Below are 15,595 nucleotides of genomic sequence, written 5' to 3'. Positions count from 1 at the left end.
TGTATCTGGTTTTGTATTATTTTTGCAACTGTACTGTAAGTTTGAAATTATTTCAAAATAAAAAGTTAAATAATGTGTGTAGTTTAAAAATTGGAAAACAATGTGTACAGATAGCATGATATCATTAATATGCCTTAAAAAAGACCTCTTGCTTCATGAAGCTACCCCAGGGGCCTTCTCCTTCATCTCCTTCATCTCCAAAGGTGGCTGGCTGGTGGACTCTGCTTCTTGTGGCTGTGTCATTCTGAAGTTTCTCCAAAAGGCTTATGCTTTCAAAGGATTCCAATAAACTAATCAAGACCTACTAGAATGGGGGGAGATATGTCTCCTCTAATCAAGTTTAATACTTACAAGTGATTGAGTCAAATCTCCATGGAGATAACCTATTCAAGTTTCCAATATATAGTGCTGAGTAGGGATTGGAAGAAACCATTGCTCCTACAAGATAGATTTTGGATTAAAACATGGCTTTTCTAGGGTACATACATCTTTTCAAACCAACACACACACCATATTTTTTGGCTGTGTTTTAAACTTCATATGACTTTTAAAAATTGGAGAGCAAAAATTTTAGTTGTCACTGCACAGCAATGTAAAAAATTCATTAAACTTATCAAAACATTTATTACCAAATTATTTTCTTTGGGTTAATTTTGCCTCAATTTATTGGAATAATAGATATGTAAAATACATTATTTTATGTTAAATTATGCTCTTTAACTATTGGAATGGCTGGACAGAAATGCCTAAGATTGTTAAGCTGTGTTCCAGTGGCCTTCATTCTTTTATTTTGGGGGGAGTGCATGGTCTGGGAATCAAACCCGGGTCTGCCGCATGGAAGGTGAGCATTCTAACACTGAAGCACCCATACATCTTATTCTTGAAAACAATTGTATAAAGATATAACTTATACAATGTTACAGTGTGATTGTGAAAACCTTTTATCTGATGCTCCTTTTATTGAGGGTATGGACAGATGAGCAGAGATATATAGGTAAAAACATAAATAATAGTGGGGATAAGGAATAAAATGAATTGGATAGATGGAAATACTAGTGTTCAGTGAAAAGGTGGGGTAAGGAGTATGGTATGCATGAGCTTTTTCTTTTTTGATTTTGTATCTTTTTCTGGAATGATGTAAATATTCTAAAAAATGATCATGGTGATGAATATACAACTATGTGATGATACTGAGAGCCAGTGGTTGTATATCATCTATGGACTGTATGTGTGTAAAGATTTGTCAATAAAAATATTTACAAATATACATTTGTTTAAAATCGATCTTCATAATCTTTAAACTGTTTGATGTCTTTTTTCCTAGTTTTAATATCTTATTCTTTAACAACACTTTATAATGACACTTTTACTGTAATTTTTGGTTTTGTATAATATAGCATATATACACAGAAAAGAAAGAAAAATGCAATAGTTTTCAAAGCACTTTTCAACAAATAGTTATAGAACAGATCCCAGAGTTTGCCATTATATTCACTTTTTTTTTTTTTACATGGGCAGGCACCGGGAATTGAACCTGGGTCCTCTGGCATCACACGCAAGCATTCCTGCCTGCTGAGCCACTGTGGCCCGCCCAACCTTCTTTCCCAGAGTTTGCCATTAGCTACCATATCATCATCTCTGGTTTTTCCTTCTAGCTGTTCCAGAATATAGGGGGATAGAGGGAATTTTTTTAATCATCAAAATCAATTTTTTTTCTTTTGGTGAAAGAATATGTACAAAAAACAATAACTTTCAAAGCACAGCACAACAATTAGTTGTAGAACAGATTTCAGAGTTTGGGTTATAATTTGACAATTTCAGTTTTTTCTTCTATCTGCTCTAAGATACTGGAGAACAAAAGAAATATCAAGTTAATGCTTCAACACTCATATTCATTTGTTAAACCCTACTTTCTCTGTATAACTCCTTTGCTCTTCCTATCCCACTCTTTAGGCATATTTGGGCTATGGCCATTCTAACATTTTCATGTTGGAAGGGGATGTCAGTAATATGGGATAGGGAGATGGAACTAGCTGATGTTCTGGAGAGTCTGGGCCCTCCAGATTTCAGGGCTTATCAGGTCCAGGAACCATCTGGGTGTTGTAGGTTTCTGGAAAGTTACTCTACTGCATGGGACTTTTGTATAATCTTATATTTTGCCCTAGTTCTTTAGGATTGGCTGGAATGGTTTTGGTTGGGGTTTAGCAAGTTATGATAGGTAGCAATGTCTAACTGAAGCTTGCAAAAGGGTGACCTACAGAGTAGCCTCTTGACTCTATTTGAACTCTCTCATCCACTGATACTTTATTTGCTAAACTTCTACTCCCCTTTTTGGTCAGGATGGAATTGTTGAATCTAGGGCCAAACTCTTCCCTGCGAGTCATCTCCCACACTGCCCTGGAGACTTTCACCCCTGGAAGTCATGTCCCACATAGGGTAGAGAGCAATAAAATTTCACTGACAAAGATGGGTTTAGAGAGACTGAGACCACATCTGATCAACAAAGGTGGTCCTCCAGAAGTAACTCATGGGGAATACTGATAAGTAAGCTAAGCTTCTCTGCTACCTTCATAAGCTTCACAAGTGTACGCCTCAAGATCAAGGGCCTGTCCTAATGATTTGGGTGTTCCTAATGTTTGACACAATATCAGGGGATTCCCTGATGGTAAAGTTTAATAGTTAAATTTTTTTGTCCCATACCTCATGAAACCTAGCCAATAGTTTTTTATTATTTGCTTAATATATCCTAGACATATCCAGGCATTGCACTGAGCTATACAGCATTAAAGGCCCTCATTCTTATTCTGGGCTCCCTGTGTTTCAATAGTTCAAATGAGCTGTCCAGACAGATTGAGTTAGATTATGTGCTACATAAAATTTAGGTTCCAGATGAAATAAACTTTTCTTCCTTTCTTCTCAAAGCATTTAGACATTTGTCTAAAATGTAGACAACGTCTTCCTTACATCTGTGTTCCAAATTACTATAATTCTGACCTGATTGGACAATCCAGGCCCCTGTTTTCTTATAAGCATTTTCTAAAGGAAACCATCCAATAATTGTTCTTTCATTTCTGGCTCATTTTGCCTCACCAAATGTCCCACAGGTTCATTCACATCATTGCATGCCCCATGACTTCATTCTTTTTTGTAGCAGCACAATATTCTATCATTTGTATATACCATTGTTTGCCAATCTATTTCTCAGTCAGTGCATACTTCAGCCACCTGCATTCATTATGCATCATGTATAATACCCAAAGTCTGCATTCCATCAACACTCTCAATTTTAGATAATTTCACTGATCCCAAGAGAAAGATAACCAATAAATGCATCCTCACCAAATAGGAACACTAAATCTCCCCTTAACTCTTGTCCTTCCCCCCTGTATTTGTCCCTGATGTTGCTGCGGTACTGCTGATGTTTTCTTGTTAAACATAGCCCATAGTATGCAATAGTGGTTTTCCCCCTGTACCCTGGACTTGAACACTCTTTGTACATGAATCATACCTTTAAAGTAGTTCTTGCAAGAACTTATTTATGTTTCTAGTGTTAATCAGTGGGACACATAGGTCTATACAACCCCTTTCAATCTTGTTCATCTTCAATATGATGATATTGCTTATAGACCCACTAGAGAACTGCCTTCATGTCTATCTGTTCCCTTACATTTGAGTTCAACCTCATTAACTAATGGTTCTTCCATCCCTAGCTTCTATTTATCGCTAAGTCCTCTATAATCTGTATTATAAGCCTCTAATTTGACCTTTATCATGGTCACAAAAGTGGAGTCATAGAGTTTGTATCCTTTTGTGTCAGGCTAATTTCACTCAGCCTTATGTCCTCAATGTTCATCCATCTTGTCATTTACTTCAGGAATTCATTTTGTTTTACTGCTGCATAACATTCCAATGCATGTATATACCACATTTTGTTAGTCCACTCATCTGTTGATGGACATTTGGATTGTTTCCACCTTTTGGTGATTGTGAATAATGCTGCCATCAACATTGGTGTGCAAATGTGTGTTTATGCCACTAGTTTCAGCTCTTCTGGGTATATACCAAGTAGTGCTATTGCTGGGTCTTAGGCAACTTGATTTTTAGCTTCCTAAGGAACTGTCAAACCATCTTCCATAGCAGCTGTACCTTACATTCCCACCAGTAGTGCATAAGTGTCACAGTTTCTCCACATCCTTTCCAACATTTATAGTTTCCTGTTTGTTTAATAGCAGCCATTCTTGTATATGTGAGGTGGTATCTCCTTGTAGTCTTGCTCTGTATTTTGCTTATAGCTAATGTAAATGAGTATCTCTTCAAGTGCTTTTGGGTCATCTGTATTTGCTCTGCAGAAAAATGTCTATTCATATCTTTAACTCATTTTATAAGTGGATTGCATGTTCCTTTGTTGTTGCATTGTATGATTTCTTTATGTATATAGGATATTAAACCTTTGTCTGATGTGTGATTTCCAAATATTTTCTCTGATTGATTGGGCTGCCTATTCACCTTTTTGACAAAGTCTTTTGAGATGTAGAAGCATTTGATTTTGAGGAGTTCCCATTTATCTATTTTTTCTTTGTTGCATATGCTTTGGATGTAAAGCTTAGGAAGCTGTCTCCTATTACAAGGTCTTAAAGATGTTTCCCTACATTTTTTTCTAGAAGCTTTATGGTGCTAGTTCTTATATTTTGGTGTTTGATCCACTTTGAGTTAATTTTCATATAAGGTGTAATGTAGGTGTCCTGTTTCATTCTTTTGGCTATTCATTTCCAGTTCTCCCATGCCCATTTATTGAAAAGACTATTTTCTTCCAGTTTGGTGGATTTGAGGGCCTTGTCAAAAATCAGTTGACCATAGATTTTGTTATCTATTTCCATGCTTTCAATTTGATTTCATTGGTGAATACATCTATCTTGGTGCCAGTACCACGCTGTTTTGACCACTGTGGCTTTATAGTAAGTTTTAAAGTTAAGAAGCACTAATCCTCCCAGTTCATTATTCATTCTTAGGATGATTTTAGCTATTTGGGCTCTCTTTCCCTTCCAAATTAATTTGATACTAGTTTTGTCATGTCTTCATAGTAAGTTGTTGGAATTTGCTTTGATACAGCATTGAATCTGTAGATCAATTTGGGTGCAATTGATATCTAACTATAACCTTCCTATCCATGAGCAGGGAATTTCTTTCCAGTTATTTAGATTATATTTGATTTCTTTTAGCGAAGTTATGCAGTTTTCTTTGTCCAAGTACTTTGCATCCCTAGTTAGGTTCATTCCTAAGTATTTGATTCTTCTAGTTGCTATTTTGAATGGAATTTTTTTCTCAACTGTCTCCTCAGTTAGGTCATTGCTTGTGTATAGAAATATTACTGATTTTTCCACATTAATTTTATATCCCTCCACATTGCTGAATATGTTATTAGCTCAAGTAACTTTGTTGTAGATTTCTCAGTATTTTCCAAGTATAGTATCATGTCATCTGAATAATGAAAGTTTTACTTCTTCCTTTTCAATTTGGATGCCATTTATTTCTTTGTAATGCCTGATTGCTCTAGCTGGAACTTCTACACAATGTTGAATAATACTGGTGCCATAGAGGATCCTTGTTTCATCCTAATCTTAGGGGGAAAGATTTCAGTCTTTCTGAATTGAGTATAATGTTGGCTATCAGTTTTACATATATGCTGTTTATAATACTTAGGAGGTTACAGTTGATTCCTGTTTTTTGGAATGTTTTTATCAGAAAAGGAGGTTGAATTTTGTCAAATGCTTTTTTCAGCATCAACCAAGATGACCATGTAATTTTTCCTTTTGATTTTTTAAAGTGCTGTACTACATTAATTGATTTTCTTGTGTTAAACCATCCTTGCTCTCCTGGTATAAACTCCACTTGGTTGTGGTGTATAATTCTTTTAATGTGTTGTTGCATCCGATTTGCTAGCATTTTGTTGAGAAGTTTTGCATCTATGTTCATTAGGGAGATTGGCCTGTAGTTTTTCTTTCTTATAGCATCTTTACCCAGTTTTTGGTGTTAAAATGATATTAGCTTCATAAAATGAGGTAGGTAGTTTTCCTTTTCCTTCAATTTTTTGGAAAAGTTTGAACAAGAGTGTTATTATTTCTTTTTGGAATGTTTAATAAAATTCCCCTGTGAAGCCATTAGGCCCTGGGCTTTTCTTTGTAGGAAGATTTTTGATAACTGATTGAATTTTTTCACTTGTGTATGTTTTGTAGAGCTCTTCTATTTCTTCCTGAATCAGTGTAGCTTGTTTGTGTGTTTCCAGGAATTTCCAATTTCACCTAAATTGTCTAGTTTGTTGACATGTAGTTGTTCATTGTGTACTCTTATATTTTCTTTCATTTCTTCAAGGTCTGTGGTAATGCACCCCTTCTCATTTTGGATTTTGTTTATTTGCATCCTCTCTCTTTTTTCTTTGTCAGTCTTGCCTTTGGTCCATCAATTTTATTGATTTTCTCAAAGCATCAGCTTTTAGTTTTATTTATTCTCTCTATTGTTCTTTTATTCTCCTATTCATTTAACTCTAATCTTTGTTACTTCTCTTTTTCTATTTGAATGCTGTTAGTTTGCTGTTCTTTCTTAAGTTCCTCCAGGTGAACAATTAAAACCTTGATTTTGGTCTTTCTTATTTTTTAATATAGGCATTTAGGGCAATAAATTTCCCTCTCAGCACAACCTTTGCCACATCCCATAAGTTCTGATATGTTATATCCTCATTTTCTTTCATCTCCATATAGTTACTGAATTCTCCAGCAATTTCTTCTTTGACCCACTGTTTGTTTAAGAATGTGTTATTTAATCTCCACATGTTTGTGGAAAGTTCTTGTTCTTTGGTGGTTATTGATATGCAACTTAATTCCATTCTGTTCAAATAAATGATTTGAATAATTTCAATGATTTTAAATTTATAAAGACCAGTTTTGTACCCCAGCATGCGATCTATCCTGGAGAATGTTACATGAGCACTAGAAGAGTGTATATTCTGGTGTTTTGTTGTATAATGACCTAATTATATCTGTTAGGTCTAATTCACTTATCAAGTTTTTACCTTCTCTATTTCCTTGTTGATATTCTATCTTGTTATTGTATCTATACAGGAGAATCATGTATTGAAGTCTCCTATTATTATTTTTGAAACATCTATTGTTCGCTTCAGTTTTGCTAATGTCTCTCTTGTACTTTAGATTTCCTTGATTGGGAGCATAAACATATATGATTGTTATTTCTTCTTGGTGGATTGTCCCTTTTATTAATATATTGTGTCTTTTTTTTCTCTTATGATGCCTTTACAGTTAAAGTCTATATAGCTACTCCTGCTTTCTTTTGGTTATAACTTGTGTGAAGCATCTTTTCCTATCTTTTCACTTTCAATCTATTTGTGTCCTTGTGTCTAAGATGAATCTCTTCTAAGCAGCATATAGCTGGATTATATTTCCTAATACATTCTGCCCCTCTATATCTTCATTTGGTAAGTTTAGTCTCTTAACATTAAAACTGTTACTGAAAAGGCATTTCTTGAATCCACCATCTTATCTTTTGGATTTTATTTGTCCTAACTATATATTCTTTTCCCTCTTTTTATTCTTTGAATTACCCTTACTGGTACTCTTCAAGTCTGTGCCTTCCTCCAGACCTCCCTCTCCTGTCTTTCTGTTTTCAACTGGCTAAATTCCATTTAGTGTTTTGTAGAGTCAGCCTCTTTTCATAAATTCTCTTAGTATTTGTTTGTCTGTGAAAATTTTAATCTCTCCCCCAGTTTTGAAGGACAGTTTGGCTTGGTACAGAATTTTTGGCTGGAAGTCTTTCTCTTTCAAGATCTTATTATGTATATATATATATACCACTGCCTTCTCACCTCCATAGTGCCGGTTGAGTAGCCTGAACTCAGTCTTTTGTGGTTACCCTTGTTTGTAGTAGATTGTTTCTCTCCTACTTCTTTCAGGATTTTCTGCTTCTCTTCAACATTTGACAGACTGATTACTATGTGTGTTAAGAAAGGCCTGTTTGATTTTATTCTATTTGGAGTTCATTGAGCTTCTTTGACTTGCATAATTATGTTCTTTTTAAGGATTAGGAAGTTTTCCCCTATTTTGTCCTCAACTAACCTTCCTAGCCCTTATTCTTCTCTTCTCCTTCTGGATCACCAATGATTCTTATATTTTTATACTTTGTTTTGTCCATCATTTCCCTGGGATCCAATTCAATTTTTTTCCATCTTTTATGCCATTTCCTGTTTTGAGTGTGTGAAATCAGTTGTCCAGTCTTCTGGTTCACTTAGTCTTTCTTCTGCCTCTTCAAATCTGCTGTTGTGTGTCTCTAGTATGTTTTTTATTTGTCCGCATCATCTTTATTCTCTGTGATAGCTATGATTTTTCTATTTATTCTTTCAAATTCCTCTTTATGCTCTACCAGTGTCTTCTTGATCTCCTTCATGTCACTAGCCATCCCATTTATTTCATTTAGTAGAGTTATGTGAACATCTTTGAATAGTTGTTCCAATGTCTGTTTCTCCTCTGGTGTATTAATTTGGTCATTGAACTGGGCTATATATCTATCTGCATCATGATATGCTTAGTGATCTGATACATGCTATCTTCATGGCATGTAAATATCTTGATTGTTTCACTTTGGAAGTTGATGTCCTTTAGTAGTATAAAGCATTGTATTTTGGGGATAGATATGGAGCAGGATGTTGGGTATAGGGCATGGCACAACAGTGTAGTGTTGTATTGCTACACATGTATGGGTACAGATTAGTGATGCTACACTGGTGCCTGTGAGTGTGGGGCACCCAGTGGAGGGGGTATGTGGCTATGAAGATGCATGTGTCTGGCAGGCAGGGCCCTGGTGTGTGCTGGTCTAGGATTCAACCCTTTGTACACATGCACAGAGCTCAGGGCAGAGGGTCAGCATTGCACTTACATGGGTTGGAGGTGCATGTGGCCAGCCTGTGGAGGTCAGCACTTGCCCAGGGCTGAGGGCCATGACTTGGGTCTATGAGCATGTGGAGATCTTGGCAGGCCATAAACTGATGTGCAGTGTGTAAAGGAAAATGGTGGTGGGGTGAGGTTGCATGACTCTATTATATTTATATATTTTATAATTTATATATTATTTTTATATTTATTTTTATATTTATAAAAAATATAATTTTTTTTTATAATTTATAAAAAATTATAAAAACTGGGGGCAGTTGGAGCTTGGATATGGAGGTAAGTACCTGCAGCCTTTACATGCTTGTGATGATCTGCAGGGGTCAGTGACTGGGAGGTAGGGCTTGGGAAGGCACGTGAGACTGCAGTTTTGCAGGAGAGGTGGGTTGTGCTGGGTTAGACATGTGCATGCTTGGGGTGGGGTTGTGGGGTGGGTATGTGCATAAGGGTTTGGCAGGGTGGGGGCACTTGGAGTGCAGGGAGGTGGTGTGGGTGATGGGTTCAGGAACATGATGTGAAGAGTGAGTCACAGGTCATAGGCTGTGCTGGTGAGCTTAGTGCTTTCAAGAAATGTGGCTTGGCTTACTTCCTAGTCACTGTCTGTCTGTGCACTCCTGAGGGTTCTGGGCTTCTGCATTAGGCTGCTTGCACCAGCTGGATGGTCTCTGGTTCTATGCTTCTAAGTTGTTCAGTATTGCAACTAGGGCCACTCTATGTGGTGCAGAAGACTCACCCAGGTCACTTATACCCTGAAATTGCCATCTCGGTCACTCTCCTGCCCCTTCTCTAGCTGTTCCTTGGAACAGTGTTGAACTTGATCTATCCTATTCTGCCATCTTGTTGGAACTCTGGTTATTTTACTTTTAAAAAATGACAGATTAATTTTTTTCATGAAAAGAAGAAACATATTTTTTCCAGCTTGACCTTGAAATTTTTTATTCTATTCTGAAAGGAAGGAGTTTAAAAATAATTCCATTTCTGGTCCATCACAGTGACTCCAATGCAAACAGGAGGCAGGAGAGAAAGTGTAAGACAATTTCATGCAAATAGCCATCAGATAAAGATTGTATCTTCCTGATGGATTGATCTAATTCTGCGTAAGATTTATTCTTGGCATTGTTTATTGGTTCAGTGTTAACTGTGTCAGTTGGGTTTTGTTACACTAGCTTTCTTTTTTATTCATGGTTTACGTTTTTACATCTTTCTACTTTTAACATATCTGTATCCTTATATTTAAGTAGTATATAATTTATCTTGTTGATTATCCAAATTGACAATCTTTGCCATCTACTAGAAGTATTTATTTCATTTACTTTAATGAATTGCTGATATAATTGGGTCACATCTTACCATTTCTGTTCCTCTTATTATTTATTCTTCTTTTAATCCTTTGCTGCCTTTTTAAGACTAAGCATGTCTTTTTGTTTGTTTGTTTTTGTTTTTATTTACTTTTTTATTGTATAGTATAACATATATACAAAGCAAAGAAATAAAAAACAATAGTTTAAAAAGCACTCTTCAACACATAGTTACAGGACAGATCCCAGAGTTTGCCATAGGCTGTCATACAATCCTCTCACAGTTTTCCTTCTAGCTGCTCCAGAATATAGGAAGCTTGAAGGCTTAAATATTTTTTATCATCATGATTGTTTTTTCTTTCTTTTTTTTGTGAAAAATAACATTTATACCAAAAAGCAAGAAATTTCAAAGCACAGTACCACAATTAGTTGTAGAACATCTTTCAGAGTTTGACATGGTTACAGTTCCACAATTTTAGATTTTCACCCCTAGTTGCTCTAAGATGCTGGAGACTAAAAGAGATACCAGTTTAATGATTCAGCATTCATATTCATTGTTAATTCTGTCTTTTCTGTATAACTCCACCATCACTTTTGATCTTTCCATCCCGCTTTTTAGGTGTGTTTGGGCTATGGCCATTCTAACTTTTTTATTTCAGTAGGTCACTAATATGGGATAAGGAGATGAAACTATTTAATGTTCTGTAGAGACTAAGTCCTCTAGGTTTTAGGACTTATCTGGTTCAAGGACCCATCTGGAGGTTGTAGATTTCTGGAAAGTTGCTCTACTTAATGGAACCCTTGTGGAGTCTTATATATTGCCCTAAATGTTCTTTAGGATTGGCTGGAATGGTCCTGGTTGGGATTTGGCAGTTTATGGTAGGTAGCAATGTCTAACTGATGCTTGCATAAGAACAACAACCTCCAGAGTAGCCTTTTGACTCTATTTGAACTCTCTCTGCCACTGATACTTTATTAGTTATACTTCTTTTCCCCCTTTTGGTCAGGATGGAATTGTTGATCCCATGGTGCGGTGACCAGCAGCACCATGGCGCCCCCGACGGCCGCTCGGCCCGCCAAGGCTCTTCGGCACTGCCCAGCAGGTCTCAGAGGCAGCCGCGGGCATCAGCCGCGCCTGGGGGCGGCCCCGCGGTACATCGCGGTGGGTTGAGGGCCGGGGCCGGCGGAGCCGGTGCGGAGCCTTTGGATTCCTGCCGGGTAACTTCTGGCAGTCGTGGCCGCCGCCTCCTGCTGAGTGCAAGTCCCCCCCTCGGAAGGCGGGGGCCGTCCTGGTTGCTCCCGTGTCTGTCGGTCCGAACCCCTCGCGGGCCCTGCCTCGTCCCGCCCCACACGGCGAGGAGATTCCCTTAAAGGGGCCGCGTCGACGGGCGCTTGAGGCCGGCGAGCTGCTCTGCAGCCCGGATTCCTGCTTGTGAGACTCCGGGGAGCAGAGGACCAGGCCGTGAGGTCAGTTTGTCGCAGGGCGCAGAACCTCTTGGTCTCCGCGCCGGGTGGCGGTGGGGAACGGCCCGCGGGGGCTTCGATTTGACTGACACGCGAACGCCCAGGACGACCCCCACCTTCCGAGGGGCGGGGCTGGACTTACACTCAGCCCGAGGCGGCGGCGGCGCTGACGGTTAGAACTTTCCCTAACCGTTTCCCTTCCCGAGCCTAACTGCTCCGCGCGGACCACCCGGTGGGACTGCACCTCACGCTGAGGGCCTGCCGAGGCGAGAGACTGCGCGGGGCAGCGGACAAAACTGCAGCCAGCGAGCCTTAAATGGGGGCAGAACCTGTTGGTCTCCGCGCCGGGACACTTCTCGCAGTGGAAGCCGCAGCTGCCTCCTGCTGAGTGCAAGTCCCGCCCCGCCCCTCGGTGCTCGCGTGTCAGTCAGGTCGAGCCCCCCGCGGGCTTCCCCACCGCCCCCCCCCCCACTCCCCGGCGCGGAGACCAAGAGGTTCTGCCCCCTGCGCCAAACTGACCGCATGGCCTGGTCCTCTGCTCCCCGGAGTCTCACAAGCAGGAATCAGGGCTGCAGACCAGTTCGCCGGCCTCCGGCGCCCGCCGCACACGTCCCCTTTAAGGGCGTCTCTTCGCCTTGTGGGGCGGGACGGGGCAGGGCCAGCGAAGGGTTCCGACTAACAGACACCAGAGCACCCAGGACGACCCCCGCCTTCCGAGGGGCAGGACTTGCACTCAGCAGGAGGCGGCGGCCACGACTGCCAGAAGTATCCCGGCGGGAATCTAAAGGCTCCGCACCGGCTGCGCGAGCCCCGGCCCTCCGCCCACCGCGATGGCTGCAGGGCGCCCCCAGGCGCGGCTGATGCCCGCGGCTGCCTCCGAGACCTGCTGGGCAGCGCCAAAGAGCCGAGGCGGGCTGAGCGGCCGTCGGGGCGCCGCGGTCCTGGTGGTCACCGCCAACATGGACTCGCCTTGGAACACGTGAGTGCCCGCCGCTGTCGGATGGCGGGCGAGAGGTGGGGGGCGCGGGCCGCAGGGCCCCCGAGCTCTGAACCCCGAATTCTGTCCCCGAGTGCCGCTTCACAGCCCCAACTCTGGGCCCCTGGCCCGGCCTAGAACCCGTGGCCCCCTCGAATACCGAAAACCGGTCTCTGAATACCGCCCCGGGAACACGACCCTGGAGTCTGGAGCCCGGACCCCAAACTTACCCGCCCTTCCCTTTGCTTCATCCTTTTTTTTAACCCGTTTTACTTAAATGCTGTGCAAATTCATATCTTAAATTTCTTTTATACCTACCTTTAACTGAGATGCAGTTTACATACCATAAAAGCGCCTGTTTAAAGCCTATACCGCGATGTTGTTTAGCGTCTTTACAAACTGGCGCCACCATTGCATTAATCTACTTTAGAACACTTTGTCACCCCGCAGTCACCCCGTGTCACCCCCAGGCCTGGCGACCACAGTCTGCCCCTGTCTCTAGGATGTCCCTACTCTGGACGCTTCAGTACTTGGAGCTGACCGCGTCCCTCGTTCCGTGTCCGCTTCTCTCCCGCGCGTCAGGCCTTTGCTCCTTTGGTGGTGCGACAGCGCCCGGTCCTATGGCTGGTCCCGTTTGTGTGTGGGTCTTCCGTGGTGGGCGCCCACGTGGCCCCCGCTGTGCGGTCCTTGTGGAGGGAGTTGCAGTGCTCACCACGTGCAGGTGTTCTCGGCGGCTTTCCAGCTCTCGGAGCACGCACACTGGGAGTGGGGTGGTGGCGCAGGCGAGTTGTTTACTGCTTTCCAGAGTTGCCGCACAGGTCCCGGCAGCAGCTGCGCGCGGTTCCAGTTCTCTCATCTTTGCCAGGGCTTGTCATTGCTTTTTCGTTGTTGTTGTTGAGAAATGTGACATAGAAAAGAGCAGCAAGTTTCAAGGCACATTAGTAGAACAGCTTTCAGTTTTTGGTGTGGGTTACAATTCCACAATTTGAGGTTTTTACTTCTAACTGCTTGAGATACTGGAGACTAAAAGGGACATCAGTTCAATGATTCTGCAGCCATACTCCTTTGTTAAACCCTACCTTCTCTGTATAACTCAATCTCCATCTTTGGTCTTCCTCCCACTCTTTAGGGCTATGCCCTTTTTAACTGTTTCACTGTTGGAAGGGACTGTCGATAATATGGGGTATGGGGTATGGGGATGGAAGGAACGAGTTGATGTTCTGGAAGGGCTGCGCCCTCTGTATTTCTCTGGTCCAGGGACTCACGTGGAGGTTGTAGGTTACTGAAAGTTACCCTAGTGCATGGAACCTTTGTCTATTTTTATGTGTTGCCCGAGATGTTGTTTAGGATTGGCAGGAACGGTTTTGGTTGGGGTTTGGCAAGGTATGATAGGTGGCAATGTGTAAACGCAGCATGCATGAGAGTGACCTCCAGAGGAGCCTCTCAATTCTATTTGAACTCTCAGCCACTGATACCTTATTTGTTAACACTTCTTTTCCCCATTTTTGTCTGGAAGACATTGTTGATCCCACGGTGCCAGGGCCAGGCTCATCCCTGGAGTCACTTCCGACGTTGCCAGGGAGACTTTCACCCCTGGATGTCAGGTCCCACTTAGGGGGAGGACAATGATTTCACTTGCAGAGTTGGGCTTCAAGAGGGTGAGGCCACATCTGAGCAACAAAAGAGGTCCTCCAGAAGTAACTCGTAGGCATGCCTATAGGTAGGCTAAGCTTCTGTGCTCCCTACATAAGCAAGAGTAAGCCTCAGGACCAAGGGCTTAGCCTACTGACTTGGGTGTCCCTCGTGTTGACACAGTATCTGGGGTTTCCCTGGTGTTGTCATTGTTTATTTAAAGGTTAACTCTTGATGGTTATGGGCATCTGAGTGGTATGAGGTGGTCTCTTGTGGTCTGGGTTGTGTTTCCCTAGTGACTGGTGAGCTGAGCATCTCTTCGTGGGCTTTTGAGTGTGTTCATATCCCGTGCCCCTTTTCAGTTGTGTAGTTTATCTTTTGATGGTGTCTGCTGGTTTTAGCTGTGAATGAAGAGGAGCAAGGAGGCGCAGGTGCTAGTGCTGTTTCTGGTGCTGATGCTGGGTGGGCTGCACTGAGTTTGGTGCTACCCTGGCTTCCCAGATGTATGGATGGTCACTTCCTGGCCTTCTTCCTGGTGTGACACCTGCTGGCTGGCTCCTGGCTGTGGGTCTGTCCTGAGGGGGCCTCCAGGCCCCACCCACATCTCAGGTACTTGGAGCCTGTCCCACCTGGGGCTGGTGCTCAAGTGGGCTTTAGTGCCAAGGTCCCATCCTGAGGTCTCCTCCTGCACATCCCAGAGTCTTCTTCCCAACTTCTTGGCCTGGGCAGGGCCAGCAGTCCATGGCGGGCACTGGCGGGTGGCCCTGTGGCCCAGGGTGGAGTGACAGGGACCAGACAAGGCTGAGTTGCCCCAGCTGCAGGGCAGTCCTCCCTTGTGCAGGGTGCCACATGTTGTCACTGCCTGGGCAGTCCTGACCAGGTGCCCTAGGCCCAAATCCCTTCAGCAGGGCTGGGGCTTCTCTGTCCTCAAAGCCCCGACATTTACTGCTGACCCCGTGAATGCCACCCCCCCTTCTGAACAATCCCCTTCGTGGTGTGTGTGAAGTTTCTGCTTTATAAGCACCACAGAGCCAGGGGTTCCAGCTTTCCAGAGGTGGCAGGCCAGGGCAGGGCCGTGTGGAAAAGCACATCCTCGTCGCCTCCCGGGGCCTCCAAAGACACTCACACAGGTGCCCACTGCATGACACTACTTCCCCCACGTCCTTGCTGCCACCCTCCAAGGTGGCCCCACTGTGCCAGTGGGCAGGCGAGGACTCTGAATGTCTCACTTCTCCAGTGGGTGCATCCTCCTTGTTCGGAGCCAAGGTCTCTGT

The 15,595-nt window shown here is 42.6% G+C and overlaps 1 protein-coding gene across 25 annotated transcripts in view; it reads left to right on the top strand.

Annotated features, from left to right (window-relative positions):
- Positions 1-15,595, top strand: part of LOC143673947 (uncharacterized) — a 405,211-nt gene that overhangs the window by 19,608 nt on the left and 370,008 nt on the right. For 2 of the 25 annotated variants that reach the window (XM_077149113.1, XM_077149101.1), the window contains exon 1: positions 11,839-12,692. The exons of 22 other annotated variants lie outside the window; for them this stretch is intronic. The gene's annotated coding sequence lies outside the window, so the exon portion shown is untranslated. One more of the 25 variants, XM_077149109.1, reaches the window with a different exon arrangement.

The sequence above is a fragment of the Tamandua tetradactyla genome, chromosome 2 (assembly GCF_023851605.1).
Source record: "Tamandua tetradactyla isolate mTamTet1 chromosome 2, mTamTet1.pri, whole genome shotgun sequence".
NCBI lineage: Eukaryota > Metazoa > Chordata > Mammalia > Pilosa > Myrmecophagidae > Tamandua > Tamandua tetradactyla.
This window is presented reverse-complemented; position numbering and strand designations above follow the sequence as displayed.